A 7,420-nucleotide genomic window follows, 5' to 3' on the forward strand; every position below is an offset into this window, starting at 1 on the left:
CCACCCCACATATTTCCGCCGTGAAGCAGTAATGCGTTTCGGTTCGAAGGATGGGGCAGCCGTTGTAACTATACTTGAGACCTTAGAACTTATATCTCAAGGTGGGTGGCGCATTTACTTGTTTAGTAGTTGTAGATGTCTATGGGTTCCAGTAACCACTGAACACCAGGTGGGCTGTGAGCTCGTCCACCCATCTAAGCAATAAAAAAAAAAAACACCCGTCCAATTTTTATATTATTAAACATAAAATTGGAAATTGTACTTACTCAGGTTTTTGTACAACGGCAGTAGAACAAAAATGCTCGCTCGGTCCATTGTTTCTTGATGTACCAGGTTCTTAAAACGTTATTATATTTGGGTTTATGGCGGGAACGCTAAGATCGAAGTCTAATGAATTGTTTTATTTTGTTAAATTCGTATTTCTTATCTACAGATTTAAAGTGTTATAATGGTGGATTTAAACAGTAAGTTTTGTATCTGTGAAAGTGCACAAGTGTGGGAAAATGAAACAAAGCTGTAGTTGTTTTTCTAAAAAGTCGACTGAAGTCTCAGTAATTTCCTTTCCTACCATTTTTCCTTAATTTTATTTTATCTCATTCTGTTTGATTTCATTCAATTTCATCCTAATTGTTATCATTGATTGTATGAATGTTCACTTTCTTCTTTTTATTTATTTATCAAATTTATTATTGTTTATTTTTTTATTGCCCTTGTAGGCAGACGAGCATACGGCCCACCTGATGGTGAGTGGTTACCGTCGCCCATGGATTTCAGCAATGCCAGGGCCACTGCCTACCCCCTACATTAATTCATGAATAGATTTTCCCCAAAGCGAGCTGTTAGAATTTGGTAAAAACAGATGAGGACGGAAGCAATCCGCCTTTGGTTTCGTTTACGGGTTTAACATTTCAATAAGTAATATTATTTTTTGCTAATATTTTAAGTTAATACATTGTCCCCTTTTTGACTTTCTAGGCACATTACTTTTTTAGCGCATAAGGTGTCAACCAAATTTAAATTTTAACGAAATTTTTATTCTTTTAATAAGTAGGTACTTATTTAAAGCCTTTAACTGATTAGCTTTTAAAATCACCAACGAATTTTAAAAGCAAAAAAACTCATTAAGTTAATTCTAAATATATATATATTTACAATACATTGCAATATAATAGAATATCTGTTTGAGTATCAATGTATGCTATAATAATGATATCACTGCCTTATTATTATTTGGTGGTACATAGGCTTTACTAAAATTATCGGGAATGGAATATTTTCACTGTTCCTGTCATATTAAAATCTTTTTAATTGAAAACTCCTTTGTATCAGGTGACGAATCCTGGATATACGCGTACGAACCCGAAACAAAAAACCAGTCACGAGTTTGGGTGTTCGAAAATGAGTTAAAGCCAACAAAAATTGTTCGTTCACGGAGTGTTGTAAAAAAAATGGTGGCCACGTTTGTCTCCAAAACCGACCATGTTACGACTATTCCTCTTGAGGGACAAATAACGGTTAATGCAGAATGGTAGCATTTGTTTGCCACAGGTCGTTTCTGAACTCCGTAATGAGAACTGCAACCGCCGCATCATCCTCCATCACCACAATGCGAGTTCTCACACCGCGCACAGAACAAAAGAGTTTTTAGAGCAAGAAAACATAGAATTATTAGACCATCCGCCGTACAGCTCCGACCTAAGCCCTAATGATTTCTATACTTTCCCTAAAATAAAGAATAAATTGCTTGGACAGAGATTTTCATCACCTGAAGAAGCTGTGGACGCCTACAAAACGGCCATTTTGGAGACCCCAACTTCCGAATGGAATGGTTGCTTCAATGATTGGTTCCATCGTATGGAAAAATGTGTAAAATTTCGCGGAGAATACTTCGAAAAGCAATAAATACATTTGGAAATAGTAATGTTGTGTCACTTCGTTAATTCCCGAAATTTTCAGTGCCGCCCTCGTATTAATATTTGGTAAAAATAATGGAAATTGCGATTTACCCAAATAAAGAAATCACGTATCTTCATTCTTGTCTTCTGACGTTTGTCGGGAAATAATAATTTTGAACGATAAGAGTGCTGTTTTAAGATACCTTATTTAAAGGATTTTTTTTATGAATTACTTTGATTTAGAATTAATTACACTATCTAAATATGGAAGTTGATTTAGTATTTAACTGAAACATTTTGTTGTCTAAAACAAAATATAAGAAAACAGTCAAGATATATCGAGTAAAAAACCTTTTAAATTCAACTACTAGATATATTACAAAAAAGGAGGTTCATAATGATGATGTCACTGCCATTATTGTGAACGTGCAAAAGAGAAAGCCAGATTTTCTCACTTTATCCTTTGCAGGTTTGATTTTAACGTAGCATTGCTGCATTATTTTACAATTAATCCTGATATCATTTTCATAAGATTCGCTTTTAATTGTTCTGGCTATTAGCTCAAAAACAAGTTGTCTTATTGTATTGATAATGTATAAATAACCTCGAAACAAAAAAATAGGAAACAATTGTATTGAATAGGTGTTAAAAATTAAAGTAAAAGTTAGTTTAGAAAAAAAAAACGGTTAATTGGATCAAGTAAAAAATGTATATCCGTAATAAATACGTGGGAGTCTCCCACGGCGGCAGGGGCCTATTCACCAACCGACTGAGGAGGTAATGATGGCTCCATTGTACGATGCAGCAGGAAGTCATTTATCTAACATCAAGAATATTAGTATTTACAGCAATTTCGTGTCTGATTTCTCATCCTAAACGTGCAATTTCGGGTGACGCGTCCGTTATAACTACTCACAATGTCAAACAACTTACAGCTTGACACGATTCGACTAGTTTCTAGAATGATCTTTTACGTTCAATCGAAGTCGTTAAGCACTTGCGTTCTCTCTTGTAGATTGTTTTGTTTGGCTTTAAAGTCTGAAACATTATTACTATTGCTTATGAAGTATGTCATTATTGTAATTAATGATTATTTTTCTTTTTCTCCACCTTATCCCACTACGTGGGGTCGGCACATCAAATTTTTTCTTCCGTTCTCTTCTATCAGCCGTCATATCGTCATTCACACACTCCATCCATGTCTTCTTTGATCGACCCTTCCCCGTCTACCTTGCACTGCCATTTTCATACATCTCTTAGTTACATGCATCTTCTACGCATCACATGTCCATACCACGCATGTAATTAATGATTGTTGTTGGAGTTTGAATATAGATGTAATGGCAGGCAACACTTGACACATGATTACAGATTTCGAATATTAGAATTATTTTAAACGTTTAAAAAACAGATGATTGTATTCTCGTAAGAAAAAGCCAATACTTCTCATCTAGACACGGTCAAAGAAACGAGTAAGGGCTTTATAAAAATATAAAGATAATAATTTCATAATGGTGTAACAGTGTTCAAACTATCTGCAATATAACTGTAATGAAGAAGTGTGTTTTTAAATAGTCCCTCATCAACCTAAAGAACCCAATCCCCTAAAATTTAACCGTCCAAGAATTGTAATTATAGTTTCCTTTTTCAAGTCTTATTCTCTAAACCAGATCAGTTTACGGTCAATCCAGTCTTAGATGGTCAAAGCCGTCAAGGGCTATAACCAAGCTACTATTTACCATTGTCGTATAGATTGCATTTACATGACAAGCGAAATCATTTATCTTGGCGTCGTAGTTTTTAAAATAAATAAATGCCTTATAAGTTATAACACAGTTTCAACACGGAGTTTAATCATATATTGAAACGAATCAGTCGTAATTTCCGTGCTTATTATCTTATAATATAACTTGACGTCGCACAAACCTACAATTACTTCGTAACAATGCTGTACAGGAAGCTGACTATGTCTTTGCATTTTAATCACAATCTATGAATCTCATTCAGAACAAAGACGAAATTATTTATGGCCCTAGAGCTACTTAATGTCTCTATTAAAACTATCTTTCCCCTACAAAAAAACGGCTAAAATCAAGTTAGAGGTATCTTTGTTTACTGGAAATTGTAAAATCGTTGTGTTTGTTTATTTTTATTGCTTAATTAAGCTATCTATGTCAGACAAGAATAAGACTAAAAGAAAAGACACACGTGCAAATACATGAATTTTACGCATTCAGTGACTTAAGTCAATCAAGAGATTTTACGAAATCATTAACTGTTAATTACAAATCATAGATGAGCAACATCATGACGTGGATGCGGTGGAACTCTTGTTGCACGTTGTAGCTCCGTGCGTTTTACAGTCTCTTTGAATCTTGTAAATTCCAGAAGTTTCACAAAATTAACATTAGGTATAAACAAATTCATCGTTCAAACCGTTTCTTTGTCAAGTTCAATGAAACAACAGCATTCATCAGAAGCACAATCATCAAATTTAAATAATGAGTATGTTTTGGTTTTATATCTTTAAACAATTGAACATAACATTTTAATTGCAAATATAAAAATTGGGTTGTTTTGTACAGTTTCCCACGCTCGAAGATGTCAAATTGGAAAACATGAACACCTTGTTCCCACACTCTGCATATCTCCGCTCCATACATCAAACTGGCTGGATGTAAAAAAAGGCAGACAATGATTCAATTGTGTGCACACTGCTTTCTCACAGCTCAGATATAATCGTCATACCATTAATTAATGAAGGTAAATGACCAACCTATCTTAAGATTCGTCTAAAACAAGCAATCATAGAGAATAGGTAAACTCAGGCTTTTCCCTCATAGGATGAGGATTTTAAGTTTTTACCTTTTGTCATTTTTTTACTTTATGAATGACTGGTTACCTGTCTGTATGGGCTATAACGTCATAATCACATTAAACGTCACATTAAGAAATAATGCCTTCAGTCACGCGAAAGGTGGTTCACAGTTCAAAGAAAAAGCTATTTGCGTGCTTGAACTCTTCATTTTTTCCAGTTTTAGTCTTTCGCATTTGTTTTAATGTTGTGGAATTGTATTATTATTTCACTGCCAATATTGATATATTAAATAAAATATGTACTACATTTTAATTCCGAACATGTCATTTCCGCTAAGGAATTTTCACATTAAAATGGTGAAATGGTAAAGAGATCAGAACAGCTGTTTTTTGTAAAATAAAGTGGGTTTTTGTGCTTAGATTGCTTAGATGGGTGGACAAGCTCATGGCCCACCTGGTGTTAAGTGGTTATCGGAGTAAATGGCGCCACGTACCTTGAGATATGAGTTCTAAGGTCTGTTTTTACGGTACAATGGCTGCTCTACCCTTCAAACCAAAACGCATTTCTACTTCACAGCAGAAATTGGTAGGGTGGTGGTACCTACACATGTGGACTCACAAGACGTCCTACCACCAGTAATTAGACAAATTATAATTTCTTAAGTCTTATAATTTCGAAAATCTTAAAACTTTCCACAAGAATACGGAGATACGATTTTCCTGTACCAAAAATGGATGTTTGAGTCGATTATGGACTACAACGTACGAATTTAATTAAGATCATTACAGATAATTAATTATTTTTATTAAAAATACATTCGAGGATTGAAAAGCTATTTGGTTTAGGCGACATTTCGCATAATACGCGACATTTATCTTTGTAATTAAAGGTCCGTTTTATTTAGTATTAGCATCAACAATTCGATCTTTTTGATTGAACTTCAATCATGTTTTCCCCATTCAAAGAGCCGAAGAAGCTTTTGTTGTTATGATATTTTTTCGAAATCTTAAACTTTGAATAGCTCTCCTAAAGTTGCAACAATTTTGCTAAAACAAATTGCCTTTCATCCCTTGATTTATTAATGTACACAATGACACTTTTTTTCTCCCTAGGTAATCGTTGGTAGCCTAACGGGCTATTTCACAGACCCGTCGATGAGCTCACGGGCTCAACCTGAGAGAATTGCTAACACTGACAAGGGCAGTGCTTCGCAGAACCTACCATTGGATCAAAATCACGACCCACTGAGAATATCCGGCTTAGTGAGTAGACTTTTCCTTGATGATACAGGCAAAGCCGCGGGCAACAGCTACTTTTTTATTGCTAAAATGGGTGGACGAGCTCACGGTCAACCCGATGTTAGGTGGTTACCAGAGCCCATAGACATCAACAACGTAAATGCCTCCACAGCGGTGGTACCTACCACTACCAGTAAATAATAGTTGAAATAATAAAATAAATAATTATTATAGTAAAATGGTATATAATAGTTGAAACTACTCGCACGCCATCTGTCGTCTCTTCAGCGTAACGTCTCAGGAACCTTCCCTGAAATATCAATAACACTTGGACAAACCAACTCAACGGAATACATTTCATGCGAAACGCATAGAATAAGAATAATTAAAATGTTCACTTTCATAAGAAAATTGACTACATTAGGTTAAAACAGCAAAGTAACGTATTATTAAAAAAAAAAAACAGATTAGTAACGCCTTTGTTTTCAGGTCGGTCATTTGTTGCCTCATAAAATTTCCATTAATAGAATACAAGCGAAAGAAGTTTTTAAATTTTTATTTTCATTAAATTAATACGCATTCAATGGAGCATTCAAAGAGCATGTCATAAATAAATAACGTGTTATTCGGAAAAATCTCGACTCGGAACAATGGCGGATGGGTAAAGTTGATAATTATCTGAGGTCATATTCACCAGTGCGGAACGGTATGTAGGGGAAGACACTTGTTATAATCATGTGAAGAGTTTTTGAAGACGTTCCCACACTACGAGCACTGATTCCTTGATTAGCTCTGATTCATAAGCGCTTAATTACATTTGACCGTTTTAATTAGACAATGTGGCGAGATTTACAAAAATCGGTGCGTTCGTGGGAATCACGTTTTCAAACAATAATTATGATTCGTTTTCTGCTTTGTAAAAATTTAAAATTAACAGAATACTTATTTGTAAAGCGAATCGTTTATTTCGTGAATATATAAAGTAATATATAATAATAATTACTAGAGGTCCTGCAGTAGTCGAAATTCGACTATAATTAGTTGGAATTGTAAGTTTGTTCAATATTATGATCGTATTTTATACTTCTATAATCACAAATTTCGCCAAGACTACACTATAAAAAATATTAACAAAGACAAACATTATTTAATCTATTCTCAATTTGACAACAGACGCCAAGAAGAAAAGTTTGACAATAAATAGTATGCATGCGTGTGTGCGTCAAATACATGATATGTAGTGTGTGTAATGTTTTCTTTATTGATTTAATGTATCTTTTATGCATTATTTAAGACAAATATTAGCATTGTGCACTTCTTCTCTATATTCTCTATAAGTGTGTAAAATTTCATACTCCTCCGTCCGCGCAATTTTCGCAAAAAGGTATACAAAGTTTTTGCTTCACGTATTAATATATAGATAATAATTTATTTATTAACCTTTAAAACATTTACACATAACAGTTTGA

This window comes from Bombyx mandarina, chromosome 04 (assembly GCF_030267445.1).
Source record: "Bombyx mandarina strain Sakado chromosome 04, ASM3026744v2".
Taxonomy (NCBI): Eukaryota; Metazoa; Arthropoda; class Insecta; order Lepidoptera; family Bombycidae; genus Bombyx; species Bombyx mandarina.